The sequence below is a fragment of the Macrobrachium nipponense genome, chromosome 47 (genome assembly GCF_015104395.2).
Source record: "Macrobrachium nipponense isolate FS-2020 chromosome 47, ASM1510439v2, whole genome shotgun sequence".
Lineage (NCBI taxonomy): Eukaryota > Metazoa > Arthropoda > Malacostraca > Decapoda > Palaemonidae > Macrobrachium > Macrobrachium nipponense.
Window position 1 is genome coordinate 4,052,261 of NC_087222.1, and position 13,694 is coordinate 4,065,954.

The 13,694-nt window shown below is 36.1% G+C and overlaps 1 protein-coding gene across 1 annotated transcript in view; it reads left to right on the top strand.

Annotated features, from left to right (window-relative positions):
- The window catches only part of LOC135204675 (uncharacterized), a 283,920-nt gene that overhangs the window by 189,768 nt on the left and 80,458 nt on the right, over positions 1–13,694 (top strand). The window lies entirely within an intron of this gene.

Below are 13,694 nucleotides of genomic sequence, written 5' to 3' on the forward strand. Positions count from 1 at the left end.
TGCGTTTTTTTACCATTTCGGTCGAGTCAAAGTTGACCGAAGGTTGTAATTTTGGCACTTATCGTTATTTATACGAAAATATTTCAAAACTGATATAAGCTAGAACCATGGGTTGTTTTTAGTTGTATTCTACATAAAATTGCATACATTTTCATATATAAAACTTTGTTACAGCTAATATAAATCGGTGCAAACATTACGACAATCGGACAAAAAAATTTCTGATTTTTTCAGCAGTTACCGTGCGGACGTAGGAATTTTTTTTTCTCAAAAATTCACCATAAATAGAGACTTATGATTTGTTGCAAAATGAAGGTAAATGATTGAATATTACCGAAGGTTAAAATTTTGGCACATCGTTATTTATATGAAAATATTTCAAAACTAATAAAAGCTACAACCATGGGTTGTTTTTTGTTGTATTCTACATGAAATAGCGCACATTTTCATATATAAAACTATGTAACGGCTAATATAAAAATGTGCAAACATTACGAATTTTGGACGAGAAAAAAATGTCTGATTTTTTTCGGAAGTTACCACGCGGACGTAAGGAAAAACTTTTTTTCTTAAATTCACCATAAATTGAAATATTGTGCTAGAGACTTCCAACTTGTTGCAAAATAAAGCTATATGATTGAATATTACTAGACTGTAATAGTTTTAGCCTACAATTGCGTTTTTTTACTATTTCGGGAGTCAAAATTGACCGAAGGTTGAAATTTTGGCACTTATCGTTATTTATATGAAAATATTTCAAAACTGATAAACGCTACAATCATGAGTATTTTTTTTTTGTATTCTACATGAAATTGCACACATTTTCATATATAAAACTATGTAACGGCTAATATAAAACGGTGCAAACATTACAACTTTCGGACAAAAAAAGTTCTGATTTTTTCGGAAGAGTTACCGCATGGACATAAGGAAAAATTTTGTTTCATAAATTCACCATAAATCGAAATATTGTGCTAGAGACTTCGAATTTGTTGCAAAATAAAGGTAAATGATTGAATATTACTAGAATGTAATAGTTTTAACTTACAATTGCATTTTTTTACCATTTTGATTGAGTCAAAGTTGACCAAAGGTTAAAATTTTGGCACTTATCGTTAGTTATATGAAAATATTTCAAAACTGATATAAGCTAGAACCATGGGTTGTTTTTAGTTGTATTCTACATGAAATTGCACACATTTTCATATATAAAACTTTGTGATTTTATCAGCAGTTACCGTGCGGACGTAGGAAATTTTTTTTTGTCAAAAATTCACCATAAATTGAAATATTGTGCTAGAGACTTATGTTGTTGCAGACTGAAGTTAAATGATTGAATATTACTAGAATGTAATAGTTTTAACTTACAGTTGTGTTTTTCGACCATTTCGGTAGTCAAAGTGATCGAAGGTTGAAATTTTGGCACTTAACGTTTTTTATATGTAAATATTTCAAAACTAATAAAAGATCAACAATGGGTTGTTTTTTGTTGTATTCTGCATTAAACTGCGCACATTTTCATACATAAAACTTTATGTAACAGCTAATATAAAACGGTGCAAACATTACGACTTTCGGGCGAAAAAATGTCTGAATTTTTCAGAAGAGTTACCTCTCGGATGTAAGGAAAAAGTTTTGTTCATAAATTCACCATAAATCGAAATATTGCTAGAGACTTCCAATTTGTTGCAAAATAAAGGTAAATGATTGAATGTTACTAGAATGTAATAGTTTTAACTTACAGTTGTGTTTTTCGACCATTTCGGTAGAGTCAAAGTTGACCAAAGGTTGATATTTTGGCACTTATCGTTATTTATATGAAAATATTTCAAAATGATAAAAGCTACAATCATGAGTATTTTTTTGTTGTATTCTACATGAAATTGCGCACATTTACATATATAAAACTATGTAATGGCTAATATAAAATGGTACAAAAATTATGTCAAAGTGACTAAATAATTTCTGAAATGTGTCACTGATGCTTATTAGTGCGAGAAGAAAGATATTCGCTCTTGTGCGCCTGGGTAATGATTGTAAACAAAACAACAGCTTGATCCGTGAACTCCCAGCATCCCTCAAGGTGCGTGATTCAAAAGTTTTCGCCAAGTAGGCCTATAACTATTTTTCCGAGAATTTTTAAAAAGACTTTTTTGCATCAATGTTTCATACGTCAATTCGGCACCCAACAGACAATTTATACCGACGTTTAATACGTCCAATCGGCGTTTAAGGGTTAATGGAACTTGACACATATTACGCTGATGCCTTTACAATAATGATTAATATGCTATAATATTTATGTGTATACACACACACACACACACACACACATATATATATAATATACTATATATATATATATATATATATTAATAGATATATATATATATATATATATATATATATATATATATATATATATATATATAATATATATATATTCCTTTTAATGGTGTCATTACAAGAGATTAAGAATTTTGCTTGACTCTAGTTAATAGGATGGTCTAAATCTCTCATATGTACGAATAATGCATTCGATATTTGCCCAGTTCTCACAGAATATTGATGTGGTTTGTGATGTTGTGATAGAGATTTACTGGTCTGTCCGTAATAAACTTTATCACACTTTTTGCAAGGAATTTCAAATATGCAGCCTGGAAGATTTTTAGGAGAATTTTTTATTACTAAACTCTTGACATTAATATTACTGAAAACATTTATGTTAAAAAGCTTTAAAATTCTAGGAATATCTAAAAAACATTTCATCATAGGGTCATTTTAGAATGTTATGCTTACTAAATTCAAGTTTGTCATTAGTTGAATAAAATGTGTCTTTAGTTGAATAAAATGTTTTTCTAGCTCTTTTCCATGCCACATCTACAAAAGTCTTTGGGTATTTAAGTTTTATTGCAATATCATAAATAGTTTTAATTTCAGTGTCAATAAACTGTGGGCTACAGACACGTAAAGCCCTTAGAAACATCCCAGAAAAAACAGAATTTAACATTTTGATGGTGATTGGAGTAGTAATGAACAAAAGAGGCAATGTTAGTTGATTTTCGAAAGACTGAAAAGGTGAAATTTCTATATTTTCTATGGACAGTTACACCAAGAAAATTCAAATTACAATTTCTTTCTTCCTCTATAGTAAATTTTATAGAAGTGACTAAATTACTGAGATTATATAGGAATTCCTTAATAATCTCAATAATTTAGTCCCTTGCTTACTGCAAGAACCTGTCAGTTTCACAGGTACTGATGGCTGGTGTTTGGTCCAACCAGACCAAACACCAGTGGCTGCTCAACAAGTTGTGTAGCTTACCCAGCTCCTCTAACTGGACAAAGTTGCATCTCGTCTTGTGTAACCGTATGAATGGGTGCGAATGCGTGTGACTGGCTTCTCTTCCTCCTTCATTCTCCTCTCTTCCTATGGGCAGAGAGCTGCGGTCGTCACTTGCTGGAAAGGGCAGTTGATGCAGGTAAGCTATATTATTGAGCTCTGTTCTTTCCCTTTCATTTGGGTGTAGAAGCATTTATCTGTCCCTTCCCTAACAAGGGGGGAAGAGGACAGTGGCATAAGACATCTTGCTTCCGACTATAAGTTCTTGTTTGGTACTCATAAGAGGGTATGCTTATCTCCCTCTTACAAATTGGTCCAGAGGTCTGGCCATTGGTCTCGCAGTTCTCATACTTCAATCAGTTGGACAGAGGCAAGATTCCCCACCTTGCTCTTACGACCAGGTTGGAAATCTTGGTTGGGTGAACACCAGTCTGTTCACATTACTCTTATCAGATTCCTCCCACTAATCAGTGAGTCTTTCTTATGTAAAGGATCGAGGGTTTGTATTGTGTAGGAACAAATCTCAATTTTTAAAAGTAAATTGTATTTTTCCTAACTATACAAACCTGAGGTCCTTTACATTTATGCCCACCTCATGCCACCCCTCAATCTGTTCCTGGGCCTAAAGCAAAGTGCAATGTTTACGTCAGGTCGGGCGGGACTCCCGAGTTGCGAACAAGCAGTTACTGCCTAACTACCTTGTTACAGGTATTCTCCTACTTACGATGGGGTTAGGTTCCGAAAAACCCATCGTAAGTTGAAAAAATCGTATCTCGAATATAGACTAGCCTACACTAAGTTAATCAGTACCATATAGGCTATATACATATATGGAAGATTAGCCCACACTACCCAGTATACCTATACATATACGGTATAGTAATTATTAATATCAGCTAATTCGGGTGGTTTAATGCAGATTGACTTATGATAATTAAGTATAAAAAGAAATTTGATAAGAACATGAATCAGACTGTGGTGTAAAGGGTACTCACCAACATTTGGTCCGTTGTCGGCATGCGTGGTTGGTGTTGGGCTGTTCATGACTACGTATAATTAAAGATCGGAAGAGGAGGAGGATGATAAAGCAGCAGGATCATCAATTTGCTCCTCTTCAGATAGAATTTTTTCTTCTGTTAGTTCAGGCATTTCTGAGGAAACAACTGTTCTGAGATGTACAGGATCAAGTCTCAAGTGAGGGGGTAGGATGGGGGAAAGGTGATGTCACTTGAGTCGTTCTCTTGAAGAAATAATCCATTGTAGGTTGCACAGTGCGTTTTTTCGCTCTTCATAAATTAATCGGTAATATGCAACATTGTCTTGATGAGTTCTCTGAACTTTGGCAAACCGTTCCTTGTCCCCATCCATTTTACTTAAAAGTTTCAGTCCTTGATCAAATAAAGCAAACGCCTCTGCCAGTTTTTTTAGTCATAAACATTCACTCCAGCTCTTTTATTTCTTCTTCCTCTTCTGCTTTTTTCTCCTGCAAGCGCAATTAAATCCTCTGCTGTTAGCTCTACATCTTGCACATCTATAAGTTCCTGGATATCTTCCTCATCAATTTCTATATCTAAACTTTTCCCAAGTACAGGCAGTCCCCGGGTTACGACGGCTTCGGGTTACTACGTTCTGAGGTTACGATGCTTTTTCTTAAATATTCATTGAAAAATCCGCCCTAGGTTACGACGTTTGTTCCGAGGTTACGACGCTGACGCTTCCGACGCTCCGAGTTAACGACGCTTTTAAAAAACGCTTACTATGATAAAAATCCTTTATAGTTTAGCACAGTATATTAATAAAAATAAGTTTCTGGTTAGATTACAACAAAAATTTTAAGGTTATGATGATTTTCGACACTTTTTATGTCATATTTTTCGAATGTTTTCAGTGACGCCTCACGCGGAACTAGTTTCCGAGCGAATGAATACTAGCTTGCGATGCACAAAGTTTATAACAGTCCAAAAGTGCAAATAATGAAAAAGTTATTGCTTGTTTCCAGTAATAATAACAAAACTAAGTTTCTGGTTAGAGTACAACGCAAATTCCAAGGTTACGATGGTTTTTTATGCTTTTTAACGATACCTCATACGCAGAACTAGTTTCTGAGCGGAGGGCGCATAAATTAATTTATGCTATTAAACACTATGGTAACCATAGTCAAGGATAAGGAACGCATTCTCAAACAGTATACATATCCTTTAATACAAAACAGCAAAATATCATTGAAACATTATTTCACTTAAAGGATCCATTTATACTCTACTTAGACTTGGATATAAAAACCATAGTTTCTCTCTCTCTCTCTCTCTCTTGTATTTTCCGACAAAAATAATCACTAATTAGTGTATTTTGATGTTTATTTTCATGACTAAATACATTTTTATAATACAAAAATGATTTAATAATTTTCAAATATTAATTTTGATTAATGCTGTATTAGTAAGTTTAATAAGTTGAAATGATATCACATAATAAAAATAATAATTTCTCTCTCTCTCTCTCTCTCTCTCCTACAAAGATGTATGTTTTTTTGTATGATAAATAAATGATTTACTATTTTCAAGTATTAATATTAATGTATACAACAATAATATCAATTCAATAAAGAAAGTACCATAGTGAATTAGTAAGATTTTAGCTTATATATTTAAAAAATTATGGAAGAATGAAGGAAATCCCAGTCTTCTTTCAGTAACCTTTTCTCGAACTCCAGGTACTAAAACTGTCAGATATATCAAGTTCTGTGACAGGAGGGGGAAGAGCTGCTGTGTTGCCATCAAGTGCTCATGAAATTTCCCCCCCCCCCCCTCTCTCTCTCTCTCTCTCTCTCTCTCTCTCTCTCTCTCTCTCTCTCTCTCTCTCTCTCTCTCTCTCTCTCTCTCATTTACTGAGACTCGAGATTTTTTTTTATTTACTTGTACTATTTGTTTTTAATACTTTCAAATAATAATAATAATAATAATAACTGTAATGACAAAATTCATATGTGATAGTATTTTAAAGAAATACACTACTAATCTATCCATGTCACTTTTAATTAAGGTTAACTCTCTCTCTCTCTCTCTCTCTCTGGCCACACAAGATAATAATGTGCCGTAGTGGTAACTCACTCCCTCTCTTTCGCTGGAAGCGTTATAAGTATTTTTTGAGAGAACAGAGAGAGATAAACACACTCTCGTCTCTCTCTCTCTCTCTCTCTCTCATTCTCGTCATCTCTCTCTCTTACTCATCATCTCTCGTCTCCTCTCCTCTCTCTCACCGAAGGAAAATGCTAATTTTTATGGTACCTAGTATGTTAAATGTTTATTGATAATTTGTTCAGTTATTTAATAATAAATAATAAAAATCGTAATTACAAATTCATAAGGGTGGTCGTATTTTAAAGAGATGAAATGACCTTTCCATTTCACTTGTAAGGATAATTCCTCTTTCTTACTGAGATGAGAGAATTTTATGGTAGATGCACGTGTTTATTATATTTTCAAAAAAATAATAATAATAATAGAAGTAGTAATAATACGATAACTAATTTCAAAAGAAAATTCTTCCCTTCGTCTTGTTTCTGTATCAATTTCCCTACCTCATAACTCCAGTGACACTCGGAGCTGGGAAAGTAACAATGCCATACAATGGTCAACGAATTAATGGTTTTATGTAATCTCTCTCTCTCTCTCTCTCTCTCTCTCTCTCTCTCTCGTCTCTCTCTCCTCTCTCTCTCTCACAATTGTATTTTAATGAAAATATACAGTAATTTGTGATACACAGTGTTGCACATGAAAAAAGTAAATTAGTGATAATTTTAGAGATATGGCCCTAAGAAAAATTGCAAATTAGTGAAATTTTCCCTGTGGACATGTTTTCAACAACGTCGTTCCGGCTTACGACGATTTTCGGGTTACGTCGTATCTTAAGAACGGAACCCCCGTCGTAACCCGGGGACTGCCTGTATCAAGATGTTTTTATTGATTTCCACTTCTTCATTATGATCGAAACCTTTAAACGAGTTCACATACACTTTGCAGATTTTTCCAGACCCCATGCACACACTCTTTCTTTACCTCCTTCCACGCCTTCCAATGTTCATAAATGAGTTCAGAACACTAAATCTTTCCAGAAAGTTCTGAGATCTTTCTCCTCATTATTCGTAGCCTGAACAGCCTTCGCAGACGTGTTGTGAAGATAATACGCCTTGAACGTAGTCACAGCACCCTGATCCATGGGTTGTATGAGAGAAGTTGTGTTTGGTGGCAGAAACACAGCTATTACATTCTCGTTAATATTTCCAATTTGCTGAGGGTGGCCAGGAGCATTGTTGAGAATCAGAAGAATTTTGAAGGGGATGTTATTTTTCCTACAATCTTTCACTTCTGGAATGAAGCAATGAACGAACCAGTCTTTGAACAGCATTGCAGTCATCCACGCTTTTTTATTATGACAGTAATGCACAGGAAGTGTATGTTTGTCAGTGTTTTTTAACCCTTAAACGCCAAGCCGGTATTTCCGAAAGTTTCTCCCATATGCCAGCAGGGTTCAGGTGTGAGTGCTGAAGTGGAAAAAGTTTTTTTCTAAAAATCACAGGACACTTAGCTTTCAAGATTAAGAGTTCATTTTTGTCTTCTATTTTTGTCATTGCCTGAAGTTTAGTATGCAACCATCAGAAATGAAAAAATATCATTATCATAAATAAATATTGGAACATATGACAGCGCAAAAAAAAAAATCATATATAATTGTATACAAATCGCGCTGTGAGCAAAACGGTTAAAGCTAATGAGTTAATTATTTTTTCGTTGTATTGTACACTAAATTGTGATGGTTTTGGTATATAACAAATTGTAAAACAATCAAAGCAACACAGAGAAAATATTATCACAATATAGGCAGTACCCAGGTTACGACTGGGGTTCCGTTCTTGAGATGCGTTGTAAGCTGAAAATTGTCATAAGCCGGAACATCGTCAAAAATCCTAAGGACACCTTGCTTTTAATGCTTTGGGTGCATTGAAAACTATGTAAACTACATTCTTATGGCATTTTTCATAAAAAAAATCTTCAAATATTGATAATTTTGCATTTTTGGTGTCATATTTCATCTGCCAGATGAGCGTTGTAGGCATCGTAACCCTGGAAATAATGTCTGATGAATATAATTGAAAAGCGTAACCTCGGAACGTCGTAAGCCAAGACCATTGTAATCCGGGGACTACCTGTATGATGCATGAATTCGTAACGCGCGGACGTAAAAAAAAAGTTTTTCAAAAATTCACCATAAATCGAAATATTGTGCTAGACTTCCCGTTTGTTGCAAAATGAAGGGAATTGATTGAATATTACTAGACTGTAAGTGTTGTAGCTTACAATTGCAGTTTTCGACCATTTCGGTCGAGTTAAAGTTGACCAAAGGTCGAATTTTTTCTATTTCTCGTGATTTATATGAAAATATTTCGAAACTGATAAAAGCTACAACCATGAGTTATTTTTTGCTGTATTCTATTTTAAATTGTGCACATTTTCATATATAAAACTATGTAACGGCTAATATAAAACAGTGCAAACATTACGACAAACTAACGAAAGAATTTCTCATTTTTTTCAGCAAAGTTTACAGTGCGGACACAAGGAAAAAGTTTTTTTTTCAAAAATTCACCATAAATCGAAATATTGTGCTAGAGACTTCCAATTTGTTGCAAAATGAAGGTAAATGATTGAATATTACTAGAATGTAAGAGTTTTAGCTTACATTCGCATTTTTATATATAAAACTGTAACGGCTAATATACGACAAAGTGACAAAATAATTTCTGAGATGTGTCGCTGATAGGTTTTAGTGTGAGAAGAAAGAAATTCATGCATGCGCACCTGGGTAATGTTTGTAAACAAAACAGCAGCTTGATCCGTGAACTCCCAACATCCCTCAAGGCGCGTGATTAAAAATTTTTCGCCAAGTAGGCCTATAACTTTTTCCGCAAATATTTAAAATAACTTTTTTGAGTCAACGTATATTTTACATCAGTTAAGCTCACAACAATGTCCAATAGGCGTTTAAGGGTTAATGCCCTTGGATTTTCTGAGGGATAAATCATAAAGGGCTTAAGTTTATACCGAGCCACATTTCCCCCAAGCAGAAGAGTCAATCGATCCTTGTATGTCTTAAACCCGGGCATCGCTGTTGCTTCTTTGTGGATGTAGGACCGTTGTGGCATATGCTTACAATAAAATCTGGTTTCGTCTGGCAAGTACCCTTCATTAACGATGATCTCGTATAAAGCATCCTTAAACTTAGCTGCTCCGTCGGCATCAGGGCTTGCTGCTTCACTGTTAATTTTCACACTGTGAAAATAATGGCGGTTCTTGAAATAACGAAACCATCCAGCACTTGCTGCAAAACTTTTGTTGTGGTTATCATCATACTACATCTTTAGTTCTTCAAAAAGCATGCGTGCCTTTGTCTGAATGGTTAAGAGGGTGAGCGGCATACGCTTTTGTATTTGATCCTCCATCCACGTGACCAGTAACTGCTCCATTTCTTCCAAAGGCCCTACTCTCTTCTTTGATATAACCTTTGAATGAACAGAAGCAGATGCCTTTACAGCATCCATTACACATTTCTTGTCCTTTAGGATAGTGGATACCGTCGATTGCGATAAACGTTCGTCACGTGTGATAACCTTGACTGCCTTTCCACCTTCAATTTCTGCTCCAAAGTGATGGATTGCCTCATCTTTTTTTTTACACTACCAGCAGGAGACCTATTTGGTTGTTTGGCAGACATAGTTTTTTTTTTTTAAGTTTACTCAAAAAACTCACAAAAAGCTCAAACGAACACTGACCTAATCTTACTTGGTTCAGAATGAGAGCAAGTGAGGTCGGACTCGTTGGCTGCTGCCGTACCTACGCCAGCCTCTCGCTCTCGGGCTAACATATAGTACAGCATAGTACGATGCTGCCTGCGCTTGTGCGCAAAATTTAAATATACGTATTTTCTACTTTTTTTTGTAACATCGGATTATCGTAAGACGAATTATCATAACTCAAACACTACTTGTATTCTCTTACGACTGATTTCCAGCCTACGCTGAAAGTAATTCCTTATGTAAGGACCTCAGGTTTATATATACAGTGGTACCTCGAGATACGAAATTAATCCGTTCCGAGGCGGCCTTCGTATAATGAGTTTTTCGTATCTTGGAACACATTTTACATGTAAAATGGCTAATCCGTTCCAAGCCCTCCAAAAACACCCCATTAAATTTCATAATAAAGCTAAATTGACCTATAAACAATGAAATACAACAACAATTTGGACCATTCAATACCTAAATTAAGAATAAAAATCGAAAACCTGTAAATAAAGTGTATATTAGTGTACAAGAAATATTATTACTGTAACGTAAAATGTGGAAGCTTTCCTTTCAAGTGAGGCTATCTCCGATAGTGGCGGCAGAGGAGGAGGAGGACAAACGGCAGATAACGTACGTACGTACACTTAACTTTACGAAAACACACAAAAAATTTAAGGAAAACCATGAAACTAAAATTTACGAAACACCTTAACAAAACTGTAACACTTAACTTACAAAAATCTAGAAATTACGTAAAAAAAAATTTCTTTTTATTTTTAACTTTTTTTTTTACTTTTACGTAGTTTTTTTTTTTTTTATATACAGAATTTCAACTTCATCACCGCTTTCAACGTTCTGTTTTTCATCACTTGGTTCTTCCTTTTTGCTTACTCCTGCTAATGCTGAAGGCCTCTTTAAAAAATAACGATCCAAGGAAGATTGCTTCTGCCTACTTTTCACAATGTTCCTGAAACGACTCAAGCAAACGTCATCGAACTGCGCAAGCATACGACCTGTGTGAGCCTTTTCGGGGTGTCTTTTTTTGATAAACAATTGCACTTTATGAAAAGCGCCTAGAATATCCTTAATTTCTGCCGTTGTCATAGGCTCCGCCTCCTCTTCCTCGCCGCTGCTAGAGAACTCCTCTTGAACGACGTTAAGTTGCATGGCCTCCAACTCCTTCAGGTCATCCGTCGTAAGCTCCTCTTGGTGCTCCTCGAGAAGGTCGTTGATGTCGTCCTCGTCGACGACCAGCCCCATGGACTTGCCGTGAGAGTGCAACGATCTCATCAAGATCTGGTTCCACACAGTTTCGGGATCATCAACTGTTTCTGACTCTGCAGTACCAGCTTCGCCCACGTCGAATCCCTCGAAGTCTCTGGCGGATACGGCATCAGGCCAGAGTTTCCTCCACGAGGAATTTAAGGTTCGCCTCGAAACCTCCTCTAACCAGTTGTGTTAGCAAGATTTATGAGAGGATGGTCAATGCTCGACTTGTGTGGTATTTGGATTCAAAGAATCTTTTATCTAATCGGGCAGTTTGATTTACTTTAGGAAAAATAGAAGTACTTCTGACCCTTTGATGTATGTTCCTTACTCGGGAGATACAGAATGCTTTTGCTGTGCAAAACCAGACTGTTTGCAGTGTTCTTTGACCTAGAAAAAGCCTACGACACGACCTGGCGAGGGGTGTATCCTTTTGCAACTTGTAGAGTGGGGTGTTGTGGGTAATTTATTCTATTGTCTGAAAGATTTTTTGTCAGAACGTTACCTGAAAGTAAGAGTGGGCTCTTACATTTCTTCTGCTTTCCCTCAGGAAGAAGGGTTACCTCAGGGAAGCGTTCTTAGTCCAACACTCTTTAATGTAGCTGTCAACGGTCTACTAGAACAAGTTTCCGTCGGGGTGAATGGTCTGGCCTTTGCTGATGATTATGCAATAATCTGTAGTAAGTCCACAGCTGTTGAAGCTTGTCAAATGATCCAGACTGCTATTAATGCTTCAACATCATGGGCCAGTGCTAAAGGGTTCAAATTTTCACCAGAAAAAAAAACCAAAGCTATACGATTTTGTCGATTACGAAGAGTGGAAGAGATCCCTACGTCGTTTTAAACGATTCGATTTTTACCTTATGAAGATAGCATTAAGTATCTAGGTGTTACATTTGATAAGAAATTAACTTTTACTCAACATGTTAATGAAGTTGTATGTAACGTGAAACTTCGACTTAATATTCTTAAAGTTGTATCTAATTTTAACTGGGGGGCAGATCGAATTACCCTTTTGAGGATGTACCAGGTGTTATGCCTAAGCAAAATTGATTATGGTTGCCAAGTTTATGGTTGTGCGTGCAAGACAACACTGCAGAAATTAGATGTTGTCCATAATATGGCTTTACGTATTTTGTACGGGAGCCTATAGAACTTCACCAGTAGAAAGCCTATATGTTGAGTCCGGTTTTCCCCCACTATTTATCCGTAGGGAGGAATTAGGCTTGAGAGCCATATCAAGAATACTTACGTCAAAGCTAAACCTAACTATAAGTACGTTAGAGAACCAACTGACAGAGCCCCAAATAGACCGAGACTTCCAAAGCCGCTTGAGGTCCGACTAGCAAGCTCTGCCAGGGAGGTGGAATTACTTCCCCCTGCAGTAGCTGAAATTTCGCCTTCAAAGTTTCCTCCTTGGAATAGACCATGCCTAGAAATCCTGCCCAATTAGGGACAGCAGGAGCAAAACAGTTCTGGTGAACAGTTGAGGGCAAGTTTCTTGGACCATGCTTCCGAACATGGTGATTCTCATCATATATATACTGATGGCTCGAAGGGTTCTGATGGTGTTGGTTGCTCCTGTAGTGACTGGTGGTAATATCATTAAAAAGAAACTTCCTTCTAATTCTTTCTGTTTTTACAGCTGAACTGCTGGCAGTTTTGACTGCTCTTAAATATATCTTTTATAGTTCTTGTACCAACAAGGTTTTTACCATTTTTACAGACTCTTTGAGTGTTTTATCTTCTCTAAAAAGCCTAGTCTCTTGCCATCCTTTAGTGCAAGAAGTACAAGATTGGTTTTATCTTTTAATTAATAGAAGAGGATTTTCTGTGGATTTTGTTGGGCTCCGTCCCATGTTGGAATTGTTGAGAATGAGCGAGCCGACGCTGCTGCTAAGGCTGCAACTAGGTTTAGGCACATTTCCAAACATGGGCGTCCCGTATTCTGATTTTAAAAGTACCATTCGATTTTATTGTAGAGACCAGTGGCAGGCCCACTGGTCTACTTTAGATAATAATCTTAAATTGAAATCGATTAGGCCTTCTGTTCATCCTTGGCCTCATAGCGGATGGATAGAAGAAGGTCTGAGATAGTTTTAGCTAGATTGCGTATTGGCCACACTAAATATACTCACGGTTATCTAATGACGAGTGGAGCGGATAGGCAGGTTCCTCGCTGTTCCACCTGTCATGGGTGGATTTGACTGTGGTGCATATTTGGTGGAGTGCCCCTCATTTTGA